Below are 20852 nucleotides of genomic sequence, written 5' to 3'. Positions count from 1 at the left end.
GGTGGGAGGCAAATCTACCACTGCTCTAGGAACCCCTAGCAATCTTTGGAGGAACCTTAGTTGAGAAAAACTGCTTTAGAGTGTCTAGCTGTTGACTTAGACCACTTATAAAACTTGATGATTTTCATTCCATTACTTGTGAATAATACCCCATGTTACCTAAACTTTTTCATACAAGTCAAGAAAGCCCTCCACCCTATTCTGAGCCTACCACCGACTCTAATGTTTCAGAAATGGACATCATTGCTCTACATGCTAAATAAACTCCATTGTCTATTTAAACCACAGTGTGTGGTATAGAGCGGAGACAAATCATATTCTTTTCTGAAGAGTTAACTGCACCAGTATATTATTAACTTCTAGATAGGCACGCTTTGCATCTTAAGTGACCCTGAAAATTTTACACAGAGACTACACATTATGGTTGTACCATCAGATGTAATGAGTTATGTTACTATTGGCACGTTGATAAGCTATAGCCCAAAGAGGAACAAGAAGGATGTATAAAAAATATGGCCAGAGGATGGGATAAAATTATCAGCCAGTGTGTTTTCCTGTTTGGTTTTAATCTACATTTAATTAAATTCTTATCTTCTGTGTACTTATGGTCGCATTTGAATGGCGAGACTGCATTCATTATGAATAGTGAAACTTAAGTCAGGGAACATTGCATGTGGTTTTGTTAAAAAAAAAAAGAAAGGAAGCACAAATTTTGTTTTATTCTGCTTTTTTTTACTATGCAGTTATTTCAGGGTCATAAATCATATAGTAGCGGTTCTACCTCAAATGTATCATTATATTTAAGAAAACCTTTAGCAAATTGTGTGTTAAAATTAGACAAAATAGGTAATCCCGATTCTGATCATCATGTTATGAATGTTTTAGCACATTACATACAATGTTAAAACAATTGGGATGCAAAAACTAGGAGCAACGCTTGTCCTAATGTGGGCTCTGGGAGTTACCCCATGATGTCATGAATGATGCCATCCAGTGTGGTGTAATGATTTAATAAAAGTGTATGCAAACCCTGACAATAAACTTCTCTGTTTTGCTACATTTTAGAATGTAAAATATACCATTGAATGTTTTTTTATTACATCTGTTTAATAACTGCAAAAAATACCCCTTGATTCTGCCAGAAATCCAGTGAGTTCATAGTTGGTGACCAAGCTTCAGTAGAAAGGGGCAGAGCAGAATACAAATATTTTTTTTAAAACAGTCCATGTGTACTTACCTAACCAATGGCAACTTGTATCTTTAGACATCTTCATAAGTTCCTCTGGAGTCCAAACATTAAGTTGGACTATAGGCAAAAGGTTTTTTTTTTTTTTTTTGCATAGAGTAAGGGGAGGTTATAACCCCTGTTTTTTTTTGGGCATCTGTGCCACATTAGGGAGATTTACCGTCACTTCCTGTCCCATAGCTGAAACCGGAAGTGAGGGAAATCCATGTAAATTAAGGGAAACCCTTGTAGACCCTCACGAAAGCAGAACTAGTAACCCCATTGGGAGATTTCCTGAAATTTTAGATTTTTTTACTTTCACGTTCAATGATAATGGTAAACAGGACAAATAGAGAAGGTAATTCTCCTTGACTGGGACACAGACAGTAATATAAATCGAACAAGTGTTCTAATCCATCTCTACTCTATCCAAAGCTAAAAAGTTTTGCCTTTAGTTAAACTTTAAAAAACTTAGGCAAATCTCTTTTGGAAACCTTTTAGCTTTGCCAAACTCACTCGTTACTGCTGAGTCCCTTAGCTATTGGTCAATAAGGTAACTTTTTTCATATTGAGGGAATGTTGTCAATTTATTAAATTTAAAGTATATTTCCAGCCAACATTTTTTTCTAGTATAGAGTGGGGATGGCTTATAATGTCTGCCAGGTTTTTATTGCTCTGGGACTCCATTAGGGAGATTTCCACTTACTTTCTCTTTGGAATCTGCAAGGTAACAAAGGTATGGTGAGTAAAATGGGGTTGGGGGAAGCCCTATTGCAGAGACACTGACACTTCCACCTGCACTGATAAGCTGGCAGTGGGCTTGGTTTTTTAAAACTGGAGAGTGCAAATTCTGGTGCAGCTTTGCATAGAAACCAATCAGCTTCCGTTTTTTTTAGTCAAAGCGTAATTGAACAAGCTGAAGTCCAACACGGATTGGCTACCATGCACAGCTGCACCAGAGTTTTTCAGTTTTAATAAATCAACCTGAAGTCTAACACTGATTGGCTACCATGCACAGCTGCATTAGAGTTTTTCAGTTTTAGTAAATCAACCCTGGTGTCTCCTTAAATGTTTAAAGCAGACTGCTTCGCCATACACAATAAACATCATGAATTACAATTTACTAGATGGGTTATGTTCGCTATGTGCATGTAGATCCACACACTCTGTGATCTTGCATTTATGCCTGCTTGGGTTCATTTCCCAGACCCAAAATGATGTTCAGACACCTTTAGGGCTCCTTCACATTGGCAGCAGTGCTGCGGTATATATTGCTTTTCAGAGGCTTGCTGGCTATTATTCAAGAGGCAATCCTATATACAATTTTTTTGTTTATTTATTTTTATTCAAGAGATTTTGTATTACAATTCTGCAAACCAGGCATTTAACCCGTGTTTGCGGCACACTCCCATTGACCTCAATGGGCAAGTTTGGCAAGAAGTTGTGCATGTCATACCCTGAAGGCCAAAGCCTTGCAGCCGTGGTATGTATACTGCCCTCCCCAGCCGTAATGTTAGGATTTAGGTGGGCGGCTGATGGGCAGTAAAACTGCTGCTCAACCGCCTGTTTTTTCCTTCCTGCGGCTGCCTATGAAAGAGCCCTTATGAGCTTGCTATATGCAAATACATTGGAGCATTTTTGTTCTGCGTGACAGGTTCACTTTATATACTATTTGTTCAATATGGGAACCCTGTTAAGACAAGTATCCAGAGAAAATCCTCCATTATACAATCGTTTCAGGCAACAGTCTGAACTGATTCTGTTTTATAACTCCGTTAGAACAATTTTTTCCTTGCATATAGAGCTATGTCACCTTCCAGTTTTGTTTTCGCAAAAGAATCAATTTATGTACTTACCTATTGTTTGTACACCTGCAGCCAATGCTATAGCTTTTTTTTATTATTATTAAAATGCAATTGTTTCTTTTTATGTATGCACATAATGTGTGACTTATGGTAAACATTATGTCCAATACCTCATCCAGAGACAATGAACATGTTGACCTTTGCAACAAAAGAACATCACTCTGATAATGATGTAGCAGTCGCATCCTTTCCTCGGCACCAGACAATGAGCAGGAAGTTGGACATACGGTCTTAAGCAGTGTAATTAATAAAGGACCAATCTGCGGCATGTTAAGAAACGTTACTGGTGAACAAATGAACTTGTTATGGCACCTGTGTGCTGCCATTATACACAGAACACTAATACTCCCAATTACTAGCGGAGTGAAAGAAAATCTAGAAAGTGATGCCATGCAAATTAGAATTTCGGAACGCAAGAGAGAGGTGTTAGAAAAATAATAATGATGTATTTTTTTGTTACCAAGGGCAATGTAAAACGTGTTTTTTTTTTGTAGATGCTTATTAAGAAAATAGATTGACATGTCCCTGTTTTTTTTTTTTAGAGCTGGTCATTTTGGGAACGGCGCCTAGTCAAAAACTATTTTATTTTTTTTTAATCAGAAAAGGAGAAATTTAAACCATTTATAAAAGTGGAAGTGGAGGTTGGTATCCATCACGCAGTGTACAGTTGTTTTTCTTCTAGAGCAGCCAGGGTTCCATGAATAGGCGTGTGCACAGGGTGTGCCGGATGTGCCTAGGCACACCCTAGTCATCCCACGCGGCGCCGATTCCCCCTTCTTCCTGTCTCCCCCCTGCAGTCCTGCCAGATTCCCTTCTCTCCTCTCAGGAGCGGGGGGATAGGGGCTTGTAAATATTTCATTAAGAGGCCCCTTCCAATTCTGAATGAACATAGTGAGTGATCTTTACCGATCGCTCCTATCTTCATTCTTAACTGAAGCATAGGAAACTATGTTTACTGCAGGTTATCGAGAAAGGGGCTGGGGAATCTCCGTCCTCAGTTTATTTCTCTATCTCAAAAGTGAGACATCAGGGGTCTGTTTAGACCCTTGATATTTTACCAAAGCCCCATAGTGGGGCTCCTAAAAAAATGTAAAAAAATAATATTGTAAAAAAAAAAAAAAAAAAGGAAAAAAGATTAAAATAAAAAATAAAAAAATACTGACAACGTCCACTGCCCTGCCGACACCAATCTTTGCTCTACTGATACCATTCACTGATATACACGCTTGTGTGTTTGTGCTCTGGGGTGCAAACCCTAATGCAATAGGCTGTGCACACCAATGGTTCCATGGAAGACTAGGGGTCCTCATGAGGTTCAATAAAACATGAGTGGATGACCGCATTCCAATAAAAACACTCTTTTATTTTAGTATATCCATAAAAACAATTCTGCACAGCAGGAGAAATGAGAACTGACGCGTTTTACGCTACAAAGCATGGTTTTGTAGCATGGAATGTATTTTATGTATTTAGAGCAGCCTTCCTAAGCATCTTTGACAAGGAATCCTTTAAATAATTTTCAAAAACATTTCAGCACAGCAGGAGAATTGAGACCGCAATTGCATTTCTTGCTACAAAGCGCTTAATCATAGCAATATTCTATAATTAAGCATTTTGTATCGTGAAACGCGTCAGTGTGTCATTTCTCCTGCTGTGCTGTATTGTTTTTTTTTATATACTGCAATACATTCGTGTTTTTATTGAAGTGTGGTCATTCATCTATGTTTTATTGATTCTACATTGACAAATTGGACCAGGATCCAATATACGCAGAGAGAAGAGCGGACCGAGCTGAGCGGTATTTTATTTTTTTATGCCTCTTGGGGTTATTAGCGGATCCTTGAGCAGAGAGCAGTGTGTGTTGATTTCCCACCTACAGCTGCCACCAATTGGGGAACATTTCCCACAAGATACTAATGTAAGAAGCCATTTGTACATTACTCACTAATGTTAATGGACATCACACATTTTTTTTTTCATCTTTTTTTCATCTTGCCATTTTCTTCTTATTATAAATCATTTTGTTGTATTCAGCAAGTGGTGTCTAAAATAATCTGCCCTGAGTATCAATTGCAGCTCTTGCACATCTTTATTAGGGATGTAAACGACAAAGAAATTTGTTTCGTTTCGGATTCATTTATTAACCATGTACAGTAGATGGCCCTTGGGATGTATGGGCTGCCAAAGCACAACGCATGTTAACATGTCACAGGCGCTACCAAATGTTACCGCTCTGCAGATGTGTAAACTCAGTCTTAATATAAATAACAGTAACAAACACACATCTTTAAAATGCAGTTGGATTTTTAGTAATTCATAGCAACCAGTGACATGCTTTTAAGGAAATCTTGTATTAAAAAATTAAAAATTTACACTAAAAAGAGCCCGACAGCCAAACTCTAGGCAGATTTACAGTATACTGTCAAAAGTATTGGGACATCTGGCTTTACACACACATAAACTTTAATGGCATCCTAGTCTTAGTCCGTAGGGTTCAATATTGAGTTGGCCCACCCTTTGCAGCTATAACAGCTTCAACTCTTCTGGGAAGGCTGTCCACAAGGTTTAGGAGTGTGTCTATGGGAATGTTTGACCATTCTTCCAGAAGCGCATTTGTGAGGTCGGGCACTGATGTTGGACAAGAAAGCCTGACTCACAGTCTCAGCTCTAATTTACCCCAAAGGTGTTCTATCAGGTGTAGGCCAAGATTCCGTGCGGGTCAGTCAAGTTCCTCCACCCCAAACTCGCTCATCCATGTCTTTATGGACCTTGCTTTGTGAAAGTTTTTGTGATTTTTTTACAGTTTAATAGACTTTCCATTTTTATCTTGTTTTTGACTGGAGTTCTGCTTTAAGAATAGGTAAATATCTACAAGCGCATTTTGTTTTTCGATGCACAGCTTGGCAGAAAATCTCCTAATCCAGATTTTGGCCTTCCACAACTCCAAAGGCCTGCTTATGACAAGAGGGTTTCTCTGCGTGAAGGACTACGCTTGTCACTCCAGGCTGTGTGATGTGAGCCAAAAGAAGGCTCAGCCAAAGATGGTAATCTGTAGCAGCTGGGAACTGGAGGTGATGGAGTTTAAACTGCAGTACAGCAAGTTCTGTAAATCCCATGTAAAGTGAACCTGTGGTCTCAACAAAGCAGATTAACTGGTTCCCCCCTCTGAATAGCAGGGATCTTCAGGAATGGGGATCCCCCAGGTGCTCTGCTAAGAACATTCTAAACCAGTGGTGGTCAACTTTCTTGATATGGTGGGCTCCAAGAACACGAAAGGGCCACACATAAAATTCAGTGAGTAGTCAGTGTCAGAGACAGCAGACACAGAACAGGATACCAACCTTAATGGCATGATACACGAGATGGCAACTGACTGCAGACATGGTACACAAGATGGTGATAGATTATGGACATAACACAAGAGATAGTCAGAGACTGCAGTCATGATACAAGAGATGGTCAGAGATTGTGGACATGATACAAAAGATGGTCAGAGACTGTGGACATGATACAAGAGACAGTCAAAGACGGTGGAAATAATACAAGAAATTGTCTGAGACTGCAGACGTTATACAAGAGATTGTTACAGACTGCAGACATGATACAGAAGATGTCAGAGACTGAAGACATGATACATGAGATGGTCAGAGACTACAGACATGATATAAGAGATTGTCAAAGACTGCAGACATGATACAAGAGATGGTCAGAGACTGCAGGCATGATACGAGATATGACCAGATACTGTGGAAATAATACAAGAGATGGTCAGAGACTTTGGAATACTATAAGAGATGGTCATAAACTGTGGACATGATACACGAGATGGTCATAGACTGCAGACATGATAAAAGAGATGGTCATAGACAACAGACATGAGACAAGAGATAGCCAGAGACTGCAAACAGGATACAAGTGATTGCCACAGACTGCAGACAGGATACAAGAGATGTTCAGAGACTGCGGACATAAAGCAAGAGATGGTCAAATACTGCAGACATGGTACAAGAGATGGTCAAAGACTGCAGACATAATACAAGAGATGGTCAGAGACTGCAGACATAATACAAGAGATTGTCGGAGACTGCAGACATGGTACAAGAGATGGTCAGAGACTACAGACATGATACAAGAGATGGTTAGAGACTACAGACATGATACAAGAGATGGTCAGAGACGCAGTCATGCTGAAGGAGACTTTCAGAGACTATAAATATGATATAGGAGTTGTTGGAGACTACAGACATATTACATGAGACTGCTACAAATCATTCCTATAACAGGGCAATAGATAAGCACAGATTAGTGTCTGCAGAGGCCCCGAGCGCTGCACAAATACTGCCAAAGGCCAGCTTTAACAAGCAATTAAAAATGTAATCAATCTGTATTTTTATAAAGTATTACATTTCTATTTTATTTTTACAATTTCTATTTTTTTCTTCTGCAGGAATGCTGTATAATATATAGAGCGGCAATATAAGAATCTAATTTAATAACATAATAATACACCCACTCCATTTGGGGTGCATGACACTTCCTAGAAATGCTACTTTCACGGACAAGTGTACAATGAAGACTGTAAATGTTACATTTCTGTTACCTCTCTATAGACACACACGCAGACAAAGACAGACACATGGGCACACAAACTCACACACAGACGTACACTCATATTTTTCCAATGCATTCCCGGCACTCCATAACGATCTGGTAACTGTGTGAATATGATAAGATACACGTGCTGAAAGCGTTATATATTTTCTGTTCTAGTGGTGCTAACTATGGAATATGAGGGAGATAAAAGGAATTTATCATGACACAGCTGGGAGCCAATAAACTTTGACTGCAATGAATTTTTGCAGCACTGGTGGACGTGCAGGAAGACAGTAATATTTGTTTTAAATATTCCAGAACATGAGCACAATATGAGCTTGTCATGCATAAAAACATTATGAGTGGACAGATACAGAATTATTCTCTCACAGCTTGTACCCTTTCTCCATTAGTCAAGGTCTTTGGAGAGAATATTCATGCAAATAAATTAAGTTTGGTTGTGGTAGAAGGAACAGAAAACCTCAGTGTGTAAAGCTGGCTATACCTGGGACGGTCTTGAGCTCGATCTGGGGTGGCCCTGTTCATTCATGATTTGGCCATACATTGGTATTACCAAATCTGGACAGTTAGGTGATTTTGAATTCTATGCTGATCTATGGACAAAGGAAAAATGGCTTGAGAACACCACTTTCCAAAAAAAAAAAGAAAAACTTGGGTTTCCCTTTGAAAATGGGGAGTCTCCAAACCAGGGCTCGGACAAGTGGTGGGCAGGAGGGGAAGCTGCCCTGGGTGCAGCAGGACAAGAGGGAGCAGACAATAAACACAGAACAATAAACCAATTCTACGGCATGCATTAACAGTGGAGAGGGTGCAGTTCCACATCCTTTCCCTGGGTGCTCAATGAACTTGTCCCGGTACTGCACCAAACTATGGCCTGGGGGCCATATCCGGACCCCTACAAGATTCTACCTGGCCTGCAGGAACCCTGGAGTAATGGGGTGCTGCTCATGTGACAGCGGGACTCTGATGTGAGGGGGGTTCTCTGATATGATGAGGGGGTTCTGATGTGAAGGGGGGGCTTCTGATTGGAAAGGGCGGTCCGATGTAAAAGTGGGGCTCTGATGTGCAAGGAAGGATGCTGATGTGAAGGGGGGCTTTTAATGTGAAAGAGGGAGTTCTGATGTTAAAGGGGGGGCTTCAGATTTGAAAGAGGGAGCTTGGATTTGAAAGGGGGAGCCCTCATGTCAAAGGGGGGCTTCTGATTTGAAAGAGGGAGTTCTGATGTGAAAGGTGGGGCTTTGAAGTAAAGGGGGTACTCTAATATGAAAAGGGGTACTCCTATATGAAGGGCAGCTTCTGATTTGAAAGGGATATATTATGTGAAAGGAGGACCTTGATGTGAGGGGGGGGGGTGTTTCTGAGGTGAAAGGGGGAATCTGATTTGAAAGGGGTGCTCTGATGCAAAGGAGGGTTTTCTGATGTGAAAGGGGTGGACAATAATGGTCACTTAGATTCATCTCCAATCCATAGCAGGTGAATCGCCATATTTTAGGGTATGCAACTCTGTCACAGCCACCCACGCCTTCAGCTGAATTGTGTTTGGAGTTTTTAAAAGACATAACAAATAGAAATGGTTTGTGACCAATAATGGTCCATCACTGTCCAGAGGTGGGAAGGTATCAGCCAAAATCATTGCCTATACCTGTAAGAAGGGTGTACCATGTAGCATGTGCAAGGGCGGACTGATCATTCGGGGCACTCAGGCACTGCCCGAGGGCCCCATGCCACTAAGGGGCCCCATGCCAGCCTCAATAAAACCAGGGAAAGTATGTAAAAATCTGTGTTGTTTTTTTAAATCCCAAGAGTATAGCTGCCCCGCCTCTCCAGTACCTTTTCAGTAATGTGTATCTGTATTCTGTGTGTGTATATTGTGTGTCTGTGTGTACACTGTATGTGTGTGTGTGTGTGTGTATACTGTGTGGCCCCATAATCTATTGCCTGGGGGCCCCATAATCTCCTATTTCCCAGGGGCCCCTTAAAAGCTTCTCCTATTGCCCGGGGGCCGCATAATCTCCTATTGCCCGGGGGGCCCATGAGTTGTCAGTCTACCCCTGAGCATGTGCAGTTAATCACTAAACTGGGTCTAACTGGAATCCTTGGAAAAGTACCCATCTTACTTGGTAGACTTCTTCATATGCATTCATTTCCACAGAAGACTCCTTCCCATGCATTAACGTCTGTGGCATTGACATGCACTCAAGCGTATTTTGAGTATATTGCATCATGTTTTTGAAAGACTCTATTTGAAACGGCTTAAATGGCAGGCCAGTACACAGAAATGTAGCAGGACTTTTTCCGGTACATTGTGATACAACATTTTGATGTGAACAGACTCTACTGAAGAACATTGGATTTTCCCATGTCCATACATTTTGCTTGCACTGGTGCCAATTGTATAAGAAGAATGCATCTAGTGTGAATACGTTCTTAACCATTTCAGCCCCGGAAGGATTTACCCCCTTCCTGACCAAGCCCTTTTTTGCGATTCAGTACTGCGTCGCTTTAACTGACAATTGCGCAGCCGTGGGACGTTTTACCCAAACAAAATTGACATCCTTTTTTTTCCCACAAATAAAGATTTCTTTTGGTGGTATTTGATCACCTCTGTGGTTTTTATTTTTTGCCCTATAAACAAAAAAAGAGCGACAATTTTGAATAAATTGAATTAATAACTTTTTTCTATAATAAATATCCCCAAAGAATATATATATATATATATATATATATATATATATATATATATATATATATATATATATATAAAAATAATTTCTTCCTCAGTTTAGGCCAATATTTATTCTTCTACATATTTTTGGTAAAAATGTTTTTGCAATAAGTGTATATTGAATGGTTTGCGCAAAAGTTATTGTGTCTACAAAATAGGGGATAGATTTATGGCATTTCTATTATTATTATTTTTTATTAATAATGGTGGTGATCTTTTTATTATGACTGCGACATTGCGGTGGACAGATCGGACACTTTTAACAATATTTTGGGACCATTGACATTTATACAGCGATCAGTGTTATAAAAATGCACTGATTACTGTGTAAATGTCACTGGCAGGGAAGGGGTTAAACACTAGTGGGAGATCAAGGGTTTAACTGTGTTCCCTCAGCATGTTATAACTGTAGGGGGGGTTGGGCTCACTAGAACATGACAGAGATCACTGCTTCCGATCACTGTGAGCAGTAGATCCCTGTCCTGTTGCTAGGCAGAACAGGGAAATGCCTTGTTTACATAGGCATCTCCCCGTTCTGCCTCTGCGTGTCACGATTGCAGGCCACCGAGACATTGCGGGCACCCGATTGCCGCAAATGACGCAGTGGCGTACGGGTATGTTGTTTTGCGCACCCGTGCCACTTTGCTGGCCTATATCGGCTGTTCGGCAAGTGGTTAAGGATGTTAGCCTTAAACAAGCAGTTACTGTGTGTGTGTGAAAGTTCTCGTTTACCCAGGTCATGGTTTATCTAGTAGTAGTTCATCACATTCAACTGGACTTATTGGGTTCAATTTACTAAAGACAAAGAGACTGTGCACTATGCAAAGTGAAGTTGAACTATGCAAGTGCAGTTGCTCCAGAACTTAGTAAACGAGCAGAAGCTCTGCTGACTTCCATCATCCAATCATGTGCAAGGAACAATGCTGTTTTTTTAATTTTCCTTGCATGTGATTGGGTATTCTTTGCAAAGAGAACCTTTACCTCATATACTAAGCTCTGGAGCAATTTCACTTGCATAGTGCATTTGCCTTTAGTAAATCAAACCCTATTTTGTCATTTAGGAGATGTTTTGTAGCTCCTTCAAGCCACTTCTTCAATTCTAATGAGTATCAGGAAAATCCCCCGACATTTACATTCACAATTTTCACACCTCCCATCCTTGTTCTTGAACATCTGCCTTTTAATGGTGATTGGATCAAGGTGTTGGAGCTAGCTGCATGAATATAAATGCCCGGGATATTTGCCTGACACTCATTAGAACAAAGAAGTGGCTTGGATAAGCTGCGAAATGTCTTGAAAATGACAGAACATGTCCAGGTGAATGTGAGTACCTACTACCGTCCGTATGAGATAGAAGACGTTTGGGTGGATTTAGATATGTGACAAAATCTTCCTTTCCTCTGAAGCCAGATCTGCATTTGGATCGTGTTCCAGAAGCTACTGACAACAGGTGTCGCATCACTTCCCCACCGCCTGTTTTAACCCCATTTTTACTGACAAATGCATACAGTACCTCCCAACTGTCCCAGATTTCGAGGGACTGTCCCTAAATTGGGAAAATGTGCCTCATTCCCCCTCATTTTGGTCTGATCTATATAGTTGTATATAAAATGCACTATTTATCTTTCAAAGAGTGTTTTCCAGCGCTAAACCTTTCATCTGATTTCTAAATTGCTGCATTTGGAAATGTCGAAAGCCAATATAAAGGAATAGTAGTGGTAAAAAAGCACTTGTGGGTTTAACCAATCTTTTTTTTTTTTGGCCTAATTCTCCATTAAAAGGGGCGTGGCAAGGGATGTGTCCTATGCCTACATACTTTTTATAAAAAGGTGTCCCTCATTCCCATCTCAAAAAGTTGGGAGGTATGTAAATGAACTGCATTCGTGTGCATTTGTGAGACTTCCTCATTTACTGGAGCGTGTAGCTTTCGGTAAGCTTGTCGCCCCTTAAAATTTCTACATGTCGGGTAAACTTTGCCGTGGGTGCAAAGAGAAGCATCACTACGGCGGCATGTAAACACCCCCATCCACTGCCTATTGCAGCTTAATTCCATCTATTTCTATTTTCTATTTCCTTGCATGTCCCCCTCGGATCTACAGAGACTGAACTTCCAAGTGCACTTGCAGTGCAAAGTAGATTTGCTTTTAGTAAATAACCCCCAATGCGTCCTTTGTTAGCACATGAGCACTGCAGCACACCTAATTGGCTCTCTGTGCTGCTTGTCACTCTTTAATTGTGAGCTCTGCTGTACCAAGGAGGATTGCAAAGACTGATACCAAGTCGCATTTAGGTATTTATATGGTTTGCATTAAAAAATAAAACACATTAAATAATTTATAAATAAATATAAAGCTGCATTTTATATATATATATATATATATATATATATATATATATATATATATATATATATATATATATATATATATATATATGTATCTGCTTGGATTTTATCTTTTAGTGTTTGGTATTAGATACATTATAAGTAAAATAGAACAGAAGTAACAGCAAAAACTATTCTTTACTTTTGAGCAAAGTCCCCTATAAGAGTCAGCTGTGCAGAACGAAAGAGAAGCCAGGTCTGTCATTTCTTGTTCTTCAAGTCATAATTTCTTACAAAAATGAAATAGACAAATCTTTCTTATATTACAAAAGTCATTAATTTTGTATAAATTAGTAATTGAAACAAGTTTATTGTCCCCCAAATGTGTGCTCTAGAGAGAGAGAAAAACTCCAAGGAACACACCTGTGGAATAACAATGTGTGTGCTTTATTTAATCATCTGATCGCGGTGGAACGCAGTGGGATTTTTTTCATTGGAACCCTACTGTTAGGAGCCGTGTCTGGAGGCTGAACAACACATATCTCAATATTCAAAGCTTTACAAATCATTAACTGCAAAGACTTCTGACAATAGTGTTTGAAATAATATTTGAAGACAGATTTCTTCAATTAGACGTATGTAGTGGCTGCAGCCCTAGTAGTAGCACAAGAGCTAGGCATGACAAAGGAAACCTTAATAGGAACTGATGGAAATTAATGAAAAGGCTAGAGACGTTTCTGTATTTTAAAGGAATAGTATATCTTAACCACAAGCTGCCATAGCAATAATGCTTAACATATGAAACTATATGAAAACAGATTTAAAGACGAACTCCAGGTATGATCGTTATGGAATACTTCCATTGGCCAGGCTTGTATGCACATTTCAGACCTGAAGAGCCAGTGGGGAAGCCGACAATCACGCTGTGACTGGACAGTGAAAGGAGAAGCAGCAGACTGATGAGTCCCTCTGCTCTCTTTCCCTATTGGGGTTTTTTCACCTTCCTCTGGATCATCTGTGGGTAAAGGATTGGGTATATGGGATTTATGATATGGCACGGGTGGGCCTTGGCTTCAAGTGTCTGCATCTTTGTGTGAATTGGTATAGATACAGCTGTGCCAAGAGTGCGCGCCCTGCACAGTTGCCGGCAGCTATCGTAATTTTCCTGATTGCTACATGCAGTCGGAAGCTTTCCGATCATGTGACCCCCGTTACAGCCAATCACGGTGGTCACATGATCATAAAACCATGCCCCGCCTCCCCACATCCTAAACCTCTTAAAGAGCTGAGAGGCGCCGGTGACTAGAGATTAACCGCACATTACATATATTATACTGTATGTAATGTGCGTGTTTCACTTTTTGAATTTGGCGCTGTTCTCCGCCTCCGTGCGTCACAACACTCGCAGGGAATGGAGATCGGCTCCATGATAGATCGAGCGGAGCACGGCTCGCTCGTACAGTGGGGGGACATCGCTGGATCCAGGGGACAAGGTAAGTAAAGTCTCCCTGCATTCAGCGATGTGGTCCCGAGTCTGGCTCGGGGTTACCGCTTTTGGTACAAAATCTCCACCCCGAGCCAGACTCGGGAATACCGCCAGAGGGGTTAAAAAAGTACTTGTCCCAAAGTGTCTTCTGTCTTTTTTTACTATTTTGACACTTTTATTTGTGAAATGGTAGGGGTACAATGTACTCGTTACCAATTCACATAAGAGGGAAGCCAGGATCTGGGAGTCCTCTTGTTAACGGGGACTTCCAGATTCCGATAACCCCCCCACTCGCAGACCCCCACAACCACTGGGCAAGGGTTGTGTGGATGAAGCCCTTGTGGGGGACAAAGTGCTTTGGGGGGTGACTCCAGCTGGGATCTGGGAGTCCCCTTGTTAAAGGGGACTTCCAGATTCCGATAACACCTCCGCCCGCAGACCCCCACAACCACTGGGCAAGGGTTGTGTGGATGAGGCCTTTGTGGGGGACAAAGTGCTTTGGGGGCGACTCCAAAGCATCCTCCCCATGTTGAGGGCATGTGGCCTGGTAAGGCTGTGCTGCATCACAGGAGGTTTTCCACCTTAATGCATAGGATGCATTAACATCAAAAACCTCAAGGGTTTACAACCCCTTTAACCATTTGCCCTCTGAAAGGTTTACCGTCCTTCATGTCCAGGCAATATTTTTCAATACGGCACTGTGTTTAAGCGTGGTCGTGCAATGTTTTACCCAAATAAAATTGATGTACTTTTTTTCCCACAAATAGAGCTTTCTTTTGGTGGTCTTTGAACCTTCCCTGCGGTTTTTATTTTTGTGTTTTAAACAAAAAAAGACCACCAATTTTGAAAAATATTACATTTAGGCTAATAAGTATTCTGCTACCTGTTTTTGGTTAAAAAAATCCCAATAAGCGTATATTTATTGATTTGAGCAAAAGTTATAGCATCTTCAAATTTTGGGATCGATTTATGGAATTTGTATTTTTTTTATGAATTTTTACTAGTAATGGCGGCAATCAGCAACTTATAGTGGGACCGTGACATTGAGGCAGACAAATCGGACACTAAGTGGTTTATTTACTAAACCTAGAGACAGCTGATTGGTTTCTCTGCAGAATTGTGACTAATTTTAATTTCTCTAGCTTTAGTAAATAAACCTCTAAGTGACACTTTTTGAGGACCAGAGACACTAATACAGTGATCAGTGATAAAAATATGCACTGTCACTGTACTAATGACACTGGCAGGGAAGGGGTTAACATCAGGGGCGATCAAAGGGTTAAATGTGTTTCTAAGGAGAGCTTGCCAGCTGTGTGGGGGAGGTGCTTGTACTGTGCTTAGCAGAAACACAAGATCACTACTTCCCCTTCTCACAGGACAGGGATCTGCCTTGTTTGCAGACTGCCCTTCTGCCTCTCTCAGAAATGATCGTCGGGTCCACTGATTGGCTCCGGCTGGGACTGGGGTGGGTCGCCGGACATGCCGGATCACGTACAAGTACATGATCCTGCACAGAGGAACCGCTTTGCCACCGTATATATACAGTGTACGGCCGTACGCCCGCATCTCTGGACCGTGGGACAGGTGAGTGTCCCATTATTAAAAGTCAGCAGCTACACTTTTTGTAGCTGCTGACTTAAATTTTTTTTTTCAACGGAACTCCACTTTAAATAAATTGCATGGGGCCCATAGGATAGTGCTCACCCTGCCTATTTGGTAATCCGGCACTGTAAAAAGATTACTTAGGTACGAGGACTGATTTACTAAAACTGGAGCATGGAAAATCTGCTGCAGTTCTCCATAGAAACCAATCAACTTCCTTTTTTTTTTTTTTTTGTCAAAGCTTAATTGAACAAGCTGAAGTTAGAAGCTGATTGGCTACCATGCACAGCTGCACCAGATTTTGCTCTCTCCAGTTTTAGTAAATCAACTCTACAGTGTTCCATTACTGAATAATTGTTTGTCAAACTATCACCTAAAATAGCTAATAAAGGGGTATATACAGGCTAGTGCTCAAATAATTAAGGGAATGCATAATTCTGAACCTTTAACCAGTTTGAAAGGTTTACGTAAAACAACTTTCTCAGGTATAATAACCTTCAATACAATATTGATATTTTCTTACTAGAGCATTGTATCCAATCTTCCTTGTTTAATCTCCCTGCATTAGAAATCAAACTTTATGCCAGGAAAGCACAATTCCCCAAGTCTTTAAAAATTATTAATATACCGAGTGAAAGTTAATTTTCTTTTTCTAGTGTGACTTTTTTTTTTCCCCTCCCCCCTTTCCTATAAATGTTTAATCATAAAAAATCATTAGAACTGAAATGCTTCAGTACAATGTCTTCACCGCCCATTGCTCCAGTAGCTTAGTCAAACCTTCCTAGATTACTGTAATTTACAAAATGAATAAAAAAATTGCAAAGGCTTTGTTCGGCTTTTCAATGCACCATTAATACACTGTTCGAAAATTGGTTCCAAAAATGAAATTGCTAAATTCTGGAAGATTTGATGCCTTTTGCTAATGAGAAGCCGCATCCTTCTCTTTGCTAAGGATCCAGACTTTCCTGATAGAGTCTTGGGCTGTTTATTAATAATGAATGTTGGTGTGTGGAATGTTATCAGCTCAGACACAATCCAACCAATAGTTAGCCCTGATGGGGGTAGCTAGGATCCTCATTAGCTGAACATATTTAATCCAGAAGTTTCTTATCAAATGTCACACCTGCATCTCCAAATGGCATTTTCACATTCATTCGCATGTATTTCATAGATGAGGCTCCAAGGTGCTTCACGGAGATTAAGAAGGAGAGACTACAAGCTTATTTTATCATTTAGTGAGTCTGGAAAGAATCCAAGAAGTTTTTGTCTTGTTGTTGTAATTAGAAAGCCTTTTAAGTGATAACGTATGCACAGCCATATGAATATGTAGCGATCATGCGAATGCTATTTGAAATAAGGGGACAGCTTCTGTTTTTTTTTTCTTCTTTTTTTTTTTCTCCCCTCCATCCTGTTGTATGCCGGAAAACACTGAATTTTATAGTGCATGGGAAGGATTAACTTCAAAACTTTAGGCAACAAAATCTGTCTCCCGTTGTTCAAAAGCTTATAGAGGATGGGGTATATTTTTTAGGTTTGTTTATTACAAAAAAAAACGGGGAAAAATCTGTGATTTATTACATCTCATGGCATTGAAGGAGTTAAATGGCTGGATCTTATCAGGGAAGAATAATGGGGTACACAGGCTTGTAAAGATGTATGACAGGGTGCCATTAGAAAATCATTATAGGGGCCCCGTATAATGGTTTCATTTTTTATTACAAGTATTTATATAGTGATGACAATTTATGCAGCATTTTTTATATTATACATTCACATCATTTTCTGCCCTCAAGGAGCTTACAATCTAAGGCCACTATCTCACATTCATACATACACAAACTAGGGCCATTTAAGTCAGGAGCCAATTAACCTACCAGCATGTCTTTGGATTGTGGGAGGAAACCCACGCCAGCTCAGAGAGAACATGCCAACTCCGGGAAGATAACGTCCTTGTTCAGATTCATACCAAGGACCCCAGTGCTGCAAGGCAAGGGTGCTAAGCCACAGTGCTGCCCACATTGGTTGTGTTTATCACAATTTATATGTTCTACTCTTTTGACGTAAATTCTTGTCCTTGATATATTATTGAGATTTGTTTTAGGAGATTATATTTGCAACATGTTAGTATTATAAGAGCTAATATTGATGTGGTAGTATAGGTTTCATTGATTAGGTTCAAGGGTTTCAGCAGAGTTCAGATTAGCGTGAGGTTCAAGAAGACCTTACACTAGCTTCAAAAGCAGCCTTTTCATGAGTGCTTTTAAAACGGAGTTCCACCCAAAAATGGAACTTCCACTTTTCCAGTTCCTCCCCTATTTGGCACTTTTCTGGGGGAAGGGGGAGCAGATACCTGTCTAATACACTCCCACTTCCGGCATAAATACCCAAACCACCCGCGGGTATCCACGTCACTTCCTATCCCCCCCCCGCGCTGTCTTCTGGGAGACACACAGGTCCCAGAAGACAACAGGGATCCTTACCGAGGACGGAGGGGGATAGATTGGCTTCGGATGCCAACATTGCAGGTGCCCTAGACTGGGTGTCCTTATTTTAAAAGTCAGCAGCTGCAGTATTTGTAGCTGCTGACTTTAAAAAAATAAAATAAAATCGGTGGACCTCCGCTTTAACCCCTTGGGGCTGGTGAGTGCCAACCCTTTAAGGTGTTTCACGTGCTGGGAGATGGGGTGATGCTTAAGGTCATGTGGCTGCCGTGATTGGCTGTCACAGCGGTCATATGATTGGAAATCTCCCAATCGCATGAAGCAATTGGAAGTTCTCCGTCAGGCGCTGGTAACTGTGTTGGGAGTGTGCAGGGCACGCACTCTCGGCACAGCACTGTTGGACTAATGCACGCAGAGTTAAAGCTCCACGAACGTCTGTCAAAATTGCATGTATTGCAGTAGCATGAGTTGTTCACATGGGTTAGCATCACATCATGTTATGTTGTGTCAAAATTTACCCAACTTGTTATTTGCTAGGATTTTCAATGTATACACGCTGTGAACGCACTGCAAACGTATTACACGTGCTCTTATGTCATTCACTGCACATTTGAGATGCTATAGGCAACTAAAGATGAAACTTTTTTTTTCATTTTGGATAAAGTGGGGGGCGGGGGGGTTGTAACTCCTGTCAGTTTATTTTTTGCCATCTGTGTCTCATTGGGGAGATGTCCCTTCACTTCCTGTCCCATAGCTAAACAGAAAGTGAGGATATCCCTTCAAATTAAGGGAATCTCTTGGGGTTCCCCAAGATCACCAGAACTAGTGTCCCCATTGGAAGATTTACCCTCTATTACTTTAATGGAACAATCCAAAATTTACGAATTTATTTTACTTTCACTTGCAATGATAATGGTAAACAAGACAAATAGAGAGGGTGGATCTCCCTAATGGGGGCACAAACAGCAATAAAATCTGACAGGCGTTCTAATCCCTCTCCTCTCTATCCAAAACTAAAATAAGTTTTGCCTTTAGAAGTAGTAAACCCACTGACACTTTTTTTTTTTTATATACCCCTATAAGACAAAAGGCATAATGAGTTAGTATGCACCGCATACTAGCTCATTATGAAATACTTACCTTAGAATGAGGCGCCAACATCTCACCCAATCCACACCAAGGGAGCTGACATGTTCCCTCAGCGTGTCTTCCGAGTATTACGGCTCTGGCACTGTAAGTGGCCAGAGCCCCGATGTCGTCACTCCCACACATGCGCGCGGGAGACTTTTTTCCGGCAAGGTCCGGCGTCTGCCGGGCTTTCAGCCGAGAATTCCCTGTGCGCATGCGCCGCTGCAGTCAGCGGCTCATTGCGAAGGGGATATCTTCTAAACCATACAGGTTTAGGAGATATTTTTTTACCTACAGGTAAGCCTTATTATAGGCTTACCTGTAGGTAAAAGTTACAAATTTGACTATACGATCCGCTTTAAGTAACCACACATGACAACAACTTGGAGTTTTATTGCCATAGGAGCCCTGTATTAACAAATTGTATACATAACACATAAATGCATGTGAAAGAAAACCGCAATGTAAAAGCCTTAAACTGATGGCAATCGTTCTGATATCGACAGTCTCCAGTTGATGAAAGGGAGGACATGAGAACCACTGCTGGCTGACACGTTTCGAAGAGATACCTTCTTCCTCAGAGCCTCGTGACAACACTATTGGACTAATGCACGCAAATATGCGGGCGCTTGGAACCAAGGAGTTAAAGCTCCATGAACGTCTGTCAAAATTGCATGTTTAGCAGTAGCATGAGTTGTTCCCATGGGTTAGCAATAGCATCACATCATGTTATGTTGTGTCAAAATTGACCCATGTAGGCTTCAACCTGACCCTATTACATAATTATTACACCAATTACAACTAAAACATGCAATTGGAACTTTGGGTAGACCTTCCAGGATTGGGAGGACCTTCCAGGATTGGGAGGACCTTCCAAGATTGGGAGGACCTTCCAGGATAGGGAAGACCTGGCAGAATAGAAGAGAAGTGAACTGGCGTGCAACTTCCCTTGTTTGCATTGCTGTCCTTTGTTGCTGCTGAATTCTCCATAATGTAATGACGACAAAGTGACACCATCGTATGGGCCTTCCAGGATTGGGAAGACTTTCCAGGATTTGGAAGACCTTGCAGAGTAGAAGAGAAGTGAACTGGCATGCAATGTCTCCTGTTTGCATTGCTGTCATTTGTTGCTGCTGATTTCTCCAGAATGTAATGGGGACAAAGTGACACCATCGTTATGGGCCTTGTGCAAGACCACGGAGACACACAATGTGCTCCAGGGGAACCTCACCTTTTGAAGCACCTGAGATACAAACTTTAATATCAGTTTTGAGTGGAGTTTTTTTTTTTCTTAGCCAGAGCAGACGGAGCCCGCTATTGTTACAGCAAAGCTGTGTAAGCACAGTACTGTTGTTCCACAAGTAATTACCGTTCTTTTATTGTACTAGAAAAGTCATGCTGGATCTTTATGCATATCTCAGTTCATGCTTACATTATACACTG

General features: G+C 40.9%; 1 protein-coding gene across 2 annotated transcripts in view; it reads right to left on the bottom strand.

The window, feature by feature from the left end:
• Positions 1-20852, bottom strand: part of ZFPM2 (zinc finger protein, FOG family member 2) — a 509990-nt gene that overhangs the window by 114106 nt on the left and 375032 nt on the right. The gene's annotated exons all lie outside the window — the stretch shown is intronic.

This window comes from Lithobates pipiens, unplaced genomic scaffold, assembly GCF_037356315.1.
Source record: "Lithobates pipiens isolate NorthernLeopardFrog02 unplaced genomic scaffold, aLitPip1_a1.2 Scaffold_19, whole genome shotgun sequence".
NCBI classification, from domain to species: domain Eukaryota; kingdom Metazoa; phylum Chordata; class Amphibia; order Anura; family Ranidae; genus Lithobates; species Lithobates pipiens.
The sequence above is the reverse complement of the archived record's forward strand: the minus strand, read 5'-3'. Positions and strand labels throughout refer to the sequence as shown.